Source organism: Tachyglossus aculeatus, chromosome 3, assembly GCF_015852505.1.
Source record: "Tachyglossus aculeatus isolate mTacAcu1 chromosome 3, mTacAcu1.pri, whole genome shotgun sequence".
In the NCBI taxonomy this organism is placed as follows: Eukaryota; Metazoa; Chordata; class Mammalia; order Monotremata; family Tachyglossidae; genus Tachyglossus; species Tachyglossus aculeatus.
In genome coordinates, this window is record NC_052068.1 from 76,457,093 (window position 1) to 76,471,776 (window position 14,684).

A 14,684-nucleotide genomic window follows, 5' to 3' on the forward strand; every position below is an offset into this window, starting at 1 on the left:
ACAGAGCAGATAATAATAATAATGGCATTTGTTAAGCGCTTACTATGTGCAGAGCACTGTTCTAAGCACTGGGGAGGGTACAAGGTGATCAGGTTGTCCCACGTGGGGCTCACAGTCTTAGTCCCCATTTTACAGATGAGGGGACTGAGGCACAAAGAAGTTAAGTGACTTGTCCAAAGTCACACAGCTGACAATTGTTGGAGCCGGGATTTGAACCCACGACCTCTGACTCCAAAGCCCATGGTCTTTCCTCTGAGCAGATGAATGGGGGAGCTGGGATTAGAACCCAGGTATCCCAACTCCCAGTTCTGTTCTCTTTCCATTAAGCCATGCTGCATCTCAATAAATACAAGACCATAAACAGATTGAAGTTGCTCTCTTCCATATACATATTTAAGGTAGTGAATGATTTACGGATCCCAGGATTCAGCAATGGCACATACTCATGAATAAGAACCACTTCAGTATAGACCAAGAAGAAGCAATGTCCAGGCCATGGTCAACAAGGCACATCGGGTCCTTGCACCAACCTAAAAACAGCCCTGAATTAAAGCCCAGGGAAAAGTGCTACCACACAAGGCCCCTAATTTAACCCCCTCTATTTCAATACTTTTTCCTATTAAAAAAAAAAAAAACATTTTCTCTTCAAAATTTGTTTTCAGATGTTTTTCAAAACAAATGTATCCCATGGCTATTCAAGAACTCGGACAACGTAACATCATACTGTCAGATCACAAAATGTAAGAAAGGCCTTATGATTTTATGAATTTTGTTCCAAAATGACTGATTTTTTTCTTGAATGTGCCATTCATTCATTCAATTGTATTTATTGAGCACTTACTGTGGGCAGAGCACTGTATTAAGCTCTTGGAAAGTACAAGTTGGCAACATATGGAGACGGTCCCTACCCAACAACAGGCTCACAGTCTAGAAGGGGGACACTGTACTAAGTTCTGGGTAGATCCAAGGTAATCAGATTGGATGTAGTCCCTCTCTCAAATGGGGCTCACAGTCTTTATCTCCATTTGACAGATAGAGTAACTGAGGCTCAGAGAAGTGAAATGACTCGTCCAAGGTCACACAGGAGAGAAATGGCAGAGCCGGAATTAGAACCCAGTTCCTTCCAACTACCTGAGCTCTATACACTTCTTTGAATTTGTCCATCTGTGGTAAAAGCTCTCTCATAATACTACCACAAAAAGCAATCCTTAGGCACCCTGAGGCCTTGGCTACATGCCCCAAAAAAGGCTTCCTGTAATTTGGATATCAGGCCTTCTCATGTCCGGGTTTTCCCCTCCTCTTACCATGTTTCAACCCTGGTCAGCAATGCCTCTTTCAGTATACTTGCTTTTCCAGGGTGGCAGGAACAGATGGGTGAGCGGTTATACAGAATAGCACCCCCTTCACCTTCACAAACTCCAGAGACAGCATTCTCCTTATAGGTGGACTCGGCGAGTGTCTGAGCAAATTCAAGGAATGTTTCCACATGGGCATAATCCTGCATTTTCCAGCTCCTACTGAACTTCTCGTTGAAGAAAGTCCTATTCTAGTCGCGAAAGAAGGAGGACCTTCTTTAGTCAGGGAAGGCGTCATCATCAGTGGTATTTGAGCACTTACTGTGTGCAGAGCATTAAGTACTTGGGAGAGTGCAACAAAACAGTAGTTGGTACTGTAGGTACTGCCCTGGTCTTTAGAGCTACACATACACACAAAGGTCTATGTGTCTTCTTCAAGAATGAAGGACAGTTTAGTGGAAAGAGCCCAGGCTTGGGAGTCAGAAGACGTGGGTTCTAATCCCAGTCCGCCACTTATCAGCTGCGTGACTTGGGGCAAGTCACTTCACTTCTCTGTGTCTCAGTTCCCTCATCTGTAAAATGGGGATTAAGTCTGTGAGCCCCACGTGAGACAACCTGATTACCGTGTATCTACCCCAGTGCTTAGAACACTGCTTGGCACATACTTAGCTCTTAAATACCATTATTATCATCTCCTAGACTGTGAGACTGTTGTTGGGTAGGGATTGTCCCCATCTGTTGTCGAATTGTACTTTCCAAGCACTTAGTACAGTGCTCTGCACACAGTATGCCCTCAATACAATTGATTGAATGAATGTACAGATATGAAAGCCTACTTACTGGCTTGTACGTAAATATGCGGCCCATTAGAAAAGTTGAAACAAAACTACGTAAATAAATTTAACCCAAGTAGTACAAGCTTATAATGCATTTATTTTGCATACTGATGGGCCACATATACCATTGATGATGATGTTGCCTTCCCTAAGCCCTCATTTCCACTTCTCCCATTCCCTTCTGTGTTGTCTTGATTTGCTCCCTTTAGTTCATCCCTCCCTCAGCCCCACAGCACTTATTTACATATGTGTAATTTATTTATTTTTACGTCAGTCTCCGCCGCTAAGCTGTAACTTCATTATAGGCGGAGAATGTCTACCAACTCTGTTATATTGTTATATTATACTCTCCGAAGTGCTGTACAGTTCTCTGCACAGAGTAAGCACTCAATAAATACCACTGACTAATGGGCGATGATCATGCAGACACAAAGACCATCCTTTGTTGCAATTGTTTGCAAGGCCTGGTGCTGCTATTGACTCTTTATGAAGCAGTGTGGCCTAGTGGAAAGAGCACCCGCCTGGGATTCAGAGGACCTGAGTTGCAATCCCAGTTCCACCACTTGTCTGCTGTGTGGCCTTGGGTAAGTCACTTAACTGCTCCATGCCTCGCTTTTCTATAAAATGGGTATTAAATCCTACTATCTCCTACTTAGACCATGAGCCCCATGACAGGAATTGTGTCCAACCTGATTATCTTGTATCTACCCCACTGCTCAGTACTGTGCTTGACACAGTCAGCCTTTAATAAATACCATAATTATTATGATGATGAAGCTTCTAAGCCTCTGCTCAAAAAGATCTGCTCTTTTTTTGATTGCACTGCACTATTTTGCTCTGACTGCCATACTCATCTACCACTCTCCAACTGAGATAAATTATCGCCTGAAGTTTCGTGATTTGGATCTGTAAAACATTTCCTCTGTCCCGTTTGCCTTCAGTTTCCCAAGTTCAATTCACTGTACATTATCTATTCCCAGCAGCACAAAGTAGCATGGCTTCATTGTTCAGAAATTGATTTAATTCCAGGACTTTGTTGTTGATGATCCTGTCTTGCCATTAGATGTCAAACGTAGCCTGTGAGTGATAACAGAAGATCTGAACACGGAGTCAGATGGGTCATATGTGGTGCGGTGCATGTCCCACGGCTGTGGAGAAGGTGAGACAGCACCAAAGCTCTGTAGATTTTCAGTTTGGTTTGAAATTTGTATTTATGGTACATATAAAATTGAAGTTAAAAATAAGCTTTCCAAGAGAGCAGGCTAGCTCTGCTAAGGTAAACATTGCTCTGAGGCTATGCTCATGTTGAAGTATCATAGAACACATGAGGGGAATGAATGACAACAGGATAGCCAAACAGCTTCTCTGTGGTGAGCTGAGATTGGGAACCCGAAAGTAAAGTGGATCAAGGGAACTTCTTAAAGCATTTGAGAAGCAGCATGGCCTAGTAGGAAGAGCACAGACCTGGGAGTAAAAAGACTTGGGTCCTAAACCCAGCTCTACCAATTTGTCTGCTGTGTGGCCTTGGGCAAGTCACTTGACTTCTCTGTGCCTCAGTTACCTCATCTGCAAAATGGGGATTAAGACTATGAGCTCCATATGGGATAGGGAGTGTGTCCAACTTGATTAGCTTTTATCTACCCCAGTGCTAAGTATGGTGCCCGGCACATAGTAAGCACTTAAATACCATTTAAAAAAAGGCTTTGGTAAAACAAAACCTCACATAATGCTGCATCACAACTGAAAACTAGGCACCAGTTATTCCAGTCAGGGAGACCAGCATGGTGCACTGTAATGAAGAAATGAGGGGATCTTTCTGAGCAGAAGTTTCATAAGGATCACGAGACAATAAGAAGGAAGTAAAAACAGCACTAGGTGCTTAAGGAACAAACCTGATGTCAGGTGAATTTCACCATCGGGGATACTTTCTTCAAGTACGAAGGATAAATCTGCATATATGTAAAGCATGGAGGGAAATTCAATGCCTTATTTCAGGAAAATTTTAATTGTAGCCTAAAATGCCCAATTCTTCTCTTCCTTATCAGCAGGTTAACTTAGTTCATCCGTATGCCATTCCCAGTAATTGAATTCAGCAGTCATATCTGAGAACACATTACAGTTGCATCTACGTTATGACAAAATCATTTTAGGCTCCACAGATTCAATATGAGAATTCAACGTGGGAATTTGAACATGAAGTTTGTCATAACGTATTCATTCTTCTGCAAAAATAGAGTATTCACTGAAAGGGAAGGAGGGAGATAAAGGATTAAAATTTATTGTGGTAGAAGTATTAAAAGAAATAGGTCCATTATATGCTTCCCACCTCTTGCCTTCTGATTTATATGCTACCGCAACCAGAAAACATGGTGAGAAAAAAAAAATGAACGCTTTGGCATCTGGCAGTGCTATGATTTTAGGGATGTCCATTTATTAGATTGGAAGCCAAAGAAGGGGGACTTGGATCCCTCTGGATGGAATCTGAAAAATACTTGTTACATCTTTATAAGACTCAACAAAACTTCAATTTTTACAAAATTGCTCCACCATTAAAATTCCCATATAGACAAATCCACTTTTTCAACAAACATCTCTTCTACATCTATTGACCACCTACAGTTAGACTGGATATGCCAGTAAGACCTTTTCTATCAAAAACCAAGGGGTCCTGAAGGAATCAGGTTTTAAACAGATGATAACCTGGCATTTGGTTTTCCACCTGAACAACACAGTAAGTCTGAAACTCTAGTCCCAGGAGAAGATAAAGCAAAATTTTCTGGAGCAGCCCTCAAGGAACAGGAGCCATAAATTCTTCTTTCTTTCTTATCTCTTTGTTTCATACAGGACTTAATCCCACCAATATTCCCAGGTGCAGAATTTTCACTGAGGCCATAAACTATGATCTTCTAGGAAGAAGCCTGGTCTAATGGAAACACAGCACTGGGAAATCTAGGTTTGAATCCCTGGCTCTGTAATTGCCTGCTGAGTGATCTAGGGCCTGTCACTTAACCTCTCTGTACCTCAGTTTTCTCATCTGTAAAGTGGGGATTCAATTCCCAGTCTCCCTCCACTCCAGAACTGTGAGCCCCATATGGGAAAGAGACTGTATCCAATCTGATTATCTTCTATAAACCCCAGCTCTTAGCACATAGTAAGCATTTAACAAATACTACAGTTATTATTCTTTGTGCACATCTTCCACTGATTCAAGTCTCATACTACAGACTATATATATATATAAAATTTGAAATTCAGAGGTGCCTTCCGATGAAAACCTCATTTCAGATAAAAGTTTACACAGAAATACTATCTGGGTTTTCCACTGAAGAGACCGGAGCAGATGAGCGCCCTTGCCAAGCAAAGAATCCCAACCAGACGTGTTTGAGGAAAACCATCAAATGGTGTGACACACCGAGCTGACCCAGGCTCTCCCACGCATAGGAGCCTTCAATGTCTCCACTGGGGTGTGGTCCCAGCTCCCCAGGAAAAAGGATAATGGAATTCCATTGACATCTTGGATGAGATTTTGCCTCCGTCGTTTCCAACGGTCCCAAGAGCTGGCCTGCTCTTTCAGAGAAATCTAGCCTTAGTATAGTCTCTGTGTTGGAGCTGCCGAAGCTTCACGCAAAGGGCTGCTCAGTACAAGGCACGGTATTCATTTTCCAGTCCAGGAATCCCTTTCGTAATCTCTCTGCCTCTCCCTCAATCAACTAAATAGACCCCTTTATTTATGAGGGTTAGATTCCCGAGGTCTCCCTTGAGCGAGTGCGTCATCTCTTCTGGCCTAATTACCATGGAGAAAAGTTCTATTTATAAGAGCAAATTTATCTTTGAAACAAATCAGTACATTAACAGGCATTTCAAATTAGCATCAACAGATATTAGTGCACATACTCTGGACTCTGAGCAGTGACAGGTCCCACGTTGCCTGCCAGGAGCCAGAACTGACTCCTGTGCCTCTCAGCTGGAAAGTCACAGCAAAAAAAAAAAGGCAGGCTGGGGAATCAAATGGCAGGTCCTCAGTCCTCGGCCCCAGGCCGATCATTCTCAGTCTGAACGGACACCAGAAAGAGGCCATAACATAGTGTCAATCAGTCGATCGTATTTATTGAGCACTTACAGTGTGCAGAACACTGCATTAATCACTTGTACAATATAACAGACGCATTCCCTGCCCACAATGAGCTTACAGTCTAGAGGGACATACATTAACATTAAGTTACAGATATGTACATAAGGGCTGTTCAGCTGGGCGTCAGGATGAATAAAGGGAGTTTAGTCAAGTCCACAAAGAAGGGAGTGGGAGAAGAGGAAAGGACGGATAATGGTCTGCATCACAGAGTTTAACCGGTGAACCTTCCTTTATGGTGAAAAGTCAGATGTAAAGCCCCTCCTAGGGCCCAAATAAGTGGAATTTCTCTCAAGCAGTTATATATGCAAGCCAACAGGAGTTTTCAAACACTCAAACACCAGGGACAATAAAAAATGGATCATGTCAAAATCTTTATTGGCTTAGCTTCCCAAATTTCAGCTATTCTAGATCTGGATTAATGATCGTTTCATTTTTAGACTCTTTGAAATGAGATGAATAGATCTCTGAGCCTTCCTTTTGGTCTTTGTTTTTGCACCATTTCTCCAGGCAAGAAAAATCACTACATGAAATCATCTGGAGAAGAAGAGAAAGATGAGTCACGTTAGAGTCCTGCGCTTATGTTGAGAACAACTGCAGCCATCTATTTCTTTCAAGCAGGAATTCTTCCAGAATTCCAAACTGGCTTTTATCTAGAAAATGTCACTTTTGACATATTGCTCCCTAATAGGAAAGCCATTTTCCAGAGGGAATAAACCAGTTGCATCAGAGAGCTTGTGGATTTTGGACGCTTGACTCCGCAGAGGCAGCTGTCAAAGGGAAAGCATTGAGCAAAGCTTCAAACTTGCCTAACTAAATCCAAGATGTTGATATTTGCATGGCATCTAGTACCTTTTTCCTATCACACTGCTAGCTGTGAACGAAGCTTTACAGTGTGATGGCTTTATGACACTGTCAATAAAACCCCCTACCTAATGAAACCACAAGTTGCATAAACAGATTCGCACTTTTGCTGCCCAGTTCACACTGACGTCATTTAATCTGCTAATATTTACCTAGAATCTTCAGATTACTACACCCTCTGTGGGACTGGATTTAGCAACCATTTTATCATTTAAACGTATCAACAGCTCTTTCAGGGTCCCCTGGGCACAGTTCATGTGATGTAAAATTCTACCTCACATGTCAGCATAAATTAAGTCACAAAAAAAGGGAGGGGAGGGGCAAGTTTCCCCTCCTACCATGACTATGGCCATACTAATATGCCCAAGTGTTTTTTAGGCCCTCTCTATCGTATCTAAAGTAATGCCATACACCAGCCAGTGCTCCTTAGCTAATAACAATAATAATATACTTGTGGAATTTGTTAAGCACTTACTATGTGTCAGGCACTGTACTAAGCACTGGAGTGGATACAAACTAATCCGATTGGACACAGTCCCTGTCCCACGTGAGGTTCACAGCATCAATCCCCATTTTTCAGATGAGGTAACTGAGGCACAGAGAAGTGAAATGACTGGCTCAAAGTTACACAGCAGACAAGTGGCAGGGAGGGATACATCTTCTCAAGCCAGCTTGTCTCTGGTATCGATAGCACACCATTTTCTGGTCAGAAAGATTTTCCTTTCTTGATGACCCTACCTGGAAACACCAGTCTTTCCTTACATGATTTACTCCAGGTTCTTACCAGCTGCTGCTGCTTCCGATGGCTGTTGAAAATGTGCTGGAGCTATTGTGGGCAGGGAATGTGACTGTTTACTGTTGTATTGTCCTCTCCCAAGTGTTTAGTATAGCGCTCTGCACACAGAAAGTGCTCAATAAATATGACTGAATGAATAACCCAGGACATAAATATTCTCTTCTAAGCAGGCCTGTTCTGAGATTTGGGGCTGGTCAACTCGAGGTCAGATCTTTGATTCCCCAACCCTTTCCCCTCTCCCAGAGCATTAGAGAAAGCCATGCAGGAAGAACGTGAAGTGTTGCTGAACAAGGATTAGTTCAGAATATGTCCAGATGAGATGACTGAGGCACAGAGAAGTTAATTGGCTTGCCCAAATTCACTCAGCAGACAAGTGGCAAAGCTGGAATTAGAATCCAAGTCCTCTGACTCTCGGGTCTGTGATGTTTCCAGAAGACCACATTCCTTCCCCTTAAGCAGTGTGGCTTAGTGGAAAGAGCCTGGGCTTGGGAGTCAGAGGTCATGCATTCAAATCCCAGCTCCACCACTTGTCTTCTGTGTGACCTTGGGCAAGTCACTTTACTTCTCTGGGCCTCAGTGACCTCATCTGTAAAATGGGGATTAAGACTGTGAGCCCCTTGTGGGACAACCTGATCACCTTGTATCCCCCCCAGAGCTTAGAACAGTGCTTTGCACATAGTAAGCACTTAATGAATACCATCATCATCATTGTTATTATTATTATTAAGCATTGCTTAAGGATTGGGGGCTTGCTTCCCCACCAGGAACTGGGGCTCAGGCTTGCCTTCTCTCCCTTACCCCTGATCTCTGAGGGTCCTTTATTCCAGATCAAGCCCACACTACTTTCAACATTCTTAGTAGGTTAATCATCTAAACACTCCCTTTCCGTCCAGTCCCCCAATACATTCATTCAAAACTGTTTCCATAGAAAGTCCCAGCTTTGCAAGTAGGGGAATGCCAAGACAAATCCATCTTCTCAACAGAAGACTCGACTGGGCTAGAAGGGGAAGGGACCTTGAATGGTCTCCCCATTCTAATCCCTCCCTTTGCTCTTAAGTACAACCATAGTTCAACCACCCCAGACTGCTGAGAATTTGGATTTTCAAATCTCTCCAAAAGTAGACGCTCCCTAGAAAACCATACTAGTGTCTGACAAAACCCGTCAGCAAAATGTTCTTTCCTTCTCAACTCTCTCAAACATCCCAGAACCATGCTGTATAGCTAGGGCTGGTGGAAAGAGTAAAGATTTGAGAGTCAAGAGATCTGAGTTCTAGCCCTAGTGCTACTGCAAACCTGCTGTGTGATTTGGGGCAAATCACTTGACCTTTTTTATCTGTAAAATTGGGAGAATAATACTTCACAGAGATGCCAAGAGGATAAAATAAGGTAAATGCTGTGAAAGCTCTCTGGAAAAAGGAAAATGTCTAGAAACTCAAGGCATTGTTCATTATATTTCAGATTGGTATGCCAGATAAAGAAAAATGGTGACTTGAGAAACTATTACATTGTATTTCAAATGCAGAAAAGTTGCAGTCATAAAATAAATATGGTTCTTGGCAAAAGCTCTCAGCAGTTTCCTCCATATATCACTAAATGTATAAACTATGGCTAAATTGCAGAATTGGATTCATGGCTGAAAATTTTTTAAAAAGCAGAAATAGAAATCTGCACACGGCAAAATTTGTTAAATCATTTTCAGTGTTATGGAGACTATTACTTTGTTATATTATTTTGGTTTTATGAAAACTGGAAAAAAAGCAATGCTCTGAAAAGTTCTATTGTTTACTCTCAAGCAGTTAGTACTATGTTCTGCACTCAAAAGGCACTGAAATACCAAAAAATGGCAACAGTGGGAGAAATTGGCCTGGTAGACTTTAGTGAATGCAGTTTTCCCCTATTTTATTAAGTACCTACTGTGTGCAGAGCACTATACTAACTGTTGGGAAAATGTACAAAGGTGAGAGTCAACCACAGTTCCTGTTCCCCAAGGGGCTCACGATCTGAGAATAACACATGATTTCACTAGCATTTTGGCTAGAAAGTCATTACAGAAAACTCTTCCAAAAGGGTGCCATCTACAAGGACAAAACAGGATACAGCATCAGAAGAAACAGTTGGGTGTACCCACCTGCACTGATCAAGGGGCATGTACTGTTACACAAGTTTTCCTTAAAGTGAGTTTCATAATAGGACACTATTTTTTCTCTTAATGATACTTGTTAAATGCTTCCTGTATGCCAGGCACTGTGCTAAGCACTGGGGAAGGAACAAGATAATCAGGTTGGACATAGTCCCTGTCTCACATGCGGCTCACAGTATAAATAGGAGGGAGGTGGATTCAATTCCCATTTTACAGATAACAGACTCAGAAGTCAGCGCTTAGAACAGTGCTCAGTGCTTCGAACAGTGCTCTACACATAGTAAGTGCTTAATAAATGCCATTTTTTTAAAAAGTGTCTTGCCCAAGGTCACCCAGCAGACAAGTGGCAGAGCTGGGATTAGGACCTCCGACTCTCAGACCTGGGCTCTTCCTAGTAAGCCAAGTTGCTTCCTTTATGCAAGGATTATAGGAGAAGTGAATTCAAAAGGGGATTTTTCTGTATTTTGCAGCATTTCATTAATGTCTAATTTTGAAATTTAGGATGTTGAGAAGTTTTCCCAGCTTTTTCCAGGGCATTTTTGCTATTATGATCCGAACCTGGGACTAAAGGAAGGAGGATTTCCCTAAACCTTGGGCCCTATCCACCAAGGGACAGGGATAAGGACCATGTCTAATTCCCACCTGTGTTTTCTTTCCCACAGCTTAGTAGTGTTCTGCACATAGTAAGCACTAATAAATTCTATGATTACCATAGCCTAAAGGAAGGAGGCTGTCAGAAGGACAACTGGTTGTTCTTGGAGAACCTTCCATCTTCTACTTGTTCTCCTAAGGAAATTAAACTTTCAAAACCAAGTTTTTCCTAATTAAATGATTGCAAAATGAAGCTCAGTCTTTTCATGTTCTTGCTGCAGGTGGGATGTAGATCTTGCAAATGCATCCATAATAATAATAAGAAGAAGAAGAATGGTATTTGTTAAGTGTTACTGTGTGCCAAGCAGTGTTCTAAGCGCTGGGGTAGATACAAGCTAATCAGGTTGTCCCATGTGGGGTCACAGTCTTAATCCCCATTTTACAGATGAGGTAACTGAGGCACAGAGAAGTTAAGTGACTTGCCCAAAGTCACATAGCTGATAAGTGGTGGAGCCGGGATTATAACCCATGACCTCTGATCCATATATGCCGTGTGTGCACATGTGCACATAGATGATATATAAATGAAAATATACATTTTGCTTAGAAAAAAGACTTGCCTCAAAGTCATTAGTTCTTTCAACCAGTAGGACAAGAGCATTTTTAGATTGTTAGCCTCCCACGGGACAGGGACCATGTCTAATTCCCACCTACGTATTCTCTCCTAGCACTTAAGGCAGTGTTCTGCACATTATAAATCTTTGATGAATACTCTTACAACTACTACTATAAAGATGGCAGAGATCCGTATTCCAATGGCTCCATCTCATTCATCCTCAAACAGAATTTGATCAATGCTTCCGAGTCTGTGGTTCGATGCTGTTCATTGCACAAGGCAAATTCAACAGTGAAATTTCTGACTTCTTGGAGTTCACCCCGTAAAAGCTAGCTCATAACTTTGTGATGTCAGAGAAGGCCTAAAATTAGCTAAAAATTATTTCATCTTTGCAATTTCAGAACCCTTCTCTACCTCTCCTCCTCTGGGCTGATTCACTTGAAAAATGCACATATTGGGAGTCCGCCTTGCCCTGGTGAAAGGTTCAGATCTCTCCACTGAATATTCAAGTCCTCTTTTTCTCCAGAGCACAGACAGGTATAACCCAAGATGGAGCAGCTTGAAGTGCGCTTATCCAAGTGAGAGTTTTTTAAGAGTTAAAAATACATGCTTGCTTCAGCTGAGCATTTAACATTCTGTGCATTCCAAGGGATACTGCTTGAATTAGAGTTTCAAAATCTAATTTACTTCAGGATGGCTAAAGGATCAATCAGCAGCTTAGGTAATGAAAGCAGACTGAATCCCAACCCTGCCTCAGTTTCCACAAAGAAAATAAACACAGTCTTAAAAAAAATGTTGTCTCAAAAATGTTTGACTTGAATTTTACTGTGGCGATAACTTGGAGTAACCCTTCCACTGAACTTTTCTTAGCCTGCCAAGTACCGTTGAAATTTCCTAAACCTGACATTTAGGCAGAATCTGCACAGATTGAAAGCAGCAGAATACGAAAACACACCTGAGGGAGCCAAGCCACCAAGACAGCAGATCTCCTTCCAGAGCTGGATCCTGCCACCTCTGAATATTCCTCAGTCATTAGAGTTGAGTCAGGGAAAGTTAATTTATTTGTTTATTTATTTTTATAAATGTCTGTCTCTCCCTCTAGACCAAAAGCTCGCTGTGAACAAGTGACGTGTCCACCACCTCTGTTATATTGTACTCTCCCAAGCACTTATTAGAATGACTTGTATACAGCAGGTTCTCAAAAAATATGATTGATTGAGTCTTCTCAACCCCACAGCATTTATTTGCATATCTTCAAATTATACATTATACATTTTGTATTTATATCAATGTCTCTTTCCCCTCTCCCCTGAGCTCATTATGGGCAGGGAACACGTCTGCTAATTCTCTTGATTTATACTCTCCCTAGTGCTCAGTACAGTATTCTGGCACATAGTAGTCGCTCAATAAATACCATTCACTCATTCATATTTATTGAGCACTCACTATGTGCAAAGCCCTGTACTAAACACTTGGGAGAGTACAAAATAACAATAAACAGACACATTCCCTGTTCACAAAGAGCTTACAGTCTAGAGGCTGTCTAGACTGTGAGCCCATTGTTGGGGAGGGACCACCTCTACATGTTGCCGATTTGTACTTCCCAAGCACTTAGTACAGTGCTCTGCACACAGTAAGTGCTCAATAAATACAACTGAATGAATGGAGGGGGGCCACTGATGGAAGTTAATAGCAGACCAAGCCACAGTCCACCCTCTCATATGGGGAGCCAAAATTGAAACCTATGGCATGGAGGGATGTCTTGAAGGTAGGAGGAAATGCAAGACTGCAGAGAGGGAGAGAGATCAAGGCTGGAGATGTAGATTTGGGAATCATCCACAAAGGGGTGGTAGTTGAAGCCATGGGAGTGAATGAGTTCTCCAAGGGAGTGGGTGTAGATGGAGAATAGAAGGAGAGTCAGAACTGACCGTCGAGGGACACCCACATTGAAGGGGTGGGAAGAAGAGGAGGAGCCCATGAAAAAGACTGAGAATATGAAGCCAGAGAGAAAGGGCACATTTGTGTGAATTTGCAGGTGACTGACAACCCTACTCACCCAGTCCACACAGAAAGGTGGAAGACCAGCTAAAATCTGCAGATAAATTAGCCACTTTACCATCAATTCACCGAGCAAAATATTTTTGAACATCATTTTTCAAAGTAAAACTTGATTTGGATCATCATCTTTTCTTGGTATCCTAACATGAAAGCCATTCTAAAGTTAGGCAACCCTGCACCATGCAGGACAAAAACAAACATTTTTGGTCCCATTAATTACAAGAACCTCTTAGCTTGCTCTTAGAACTCTTGCGTCAGCACATCCACTTGACAGATCATTTCAGGCTCTCTCATGTCCAGCCCAGGCCCCCAGTCCCAGGGCCATCCAAGGACAGACTCCCAGTGGAATTAATGGGACAGGAGCCAATCGCATCACTCAAGATACTCCCAATGTTGATTGTGGCCACTCTTCCTCAGTTAGGCAAAAAAAATTTGTTTTTCAGCTTGTTCAGGACGATACAGCACTGCATGCCTTTCCATCCAGCTTTCTTCCCTCCACTTTGGCTTCTGCTGCATTTTAAACAGTACTTGGCCCATAATAAGGACTTAACCCATACCATAATTATCACAGAAGCCATACTCCTGTTTAAAGGAATCTGGGAAGGGAACACAATGATCCTTGTGCAAAGAGGTGACCCACACTCTGCATTCTGTGGATTTCAAGAAAAGATTCCACACCGTCATTAGGTAGCTCTGAATAACCCAGCATATTGTACATAGCATCAGCATGTCTGTTACTTCTGGATTGGCCTAGGGCTACCTGGTATTCACAGGTGCTGCTAGTGGCCACCCTACTGATGCCAGAGATTTCTGCAACCCCAGTTTTGCTACCACCTTTGACTCTGGGTTTGTTCTTTCAGACATTTTTCATCTCACATAATATTCCCCAGTCCACTGATATAAGACCCAACTCACTCTAAGGCACAGACTCCCAGATAGTGTGCTGAAATAGCCTACGTGGGAAGCCTGGGTAACCCTAACCAACACCAATTTCAGAATTCTTAATTATCACTACAAAATCATTTGGCCTCATCTTCAACACCAGGGTACCTCTGAAGGGTACAGCTGGAGCAGTCCTCACCTTTCAACCAATCAGTGCTTATTTATTGAGCACTTACTGTGTGCTAGGACTCTGACCTACTTAATATAGCACTACAGATCACTGTCTACCACCAAGGAGGAGGTCCTACAAGGCAAAGAAAATCAATCAAAATATGAAAGTGGGGTCTTAGTAAATGTGGTATTTGTTAATGATAATAATAATAATGACTGTATTTTTAAGCACTTACTATGTGCACAGCACTGTTCTAAGTGCTGGGGGGATACAGGGTGATCAGGTTGTCCCATGGGGGGCTCACA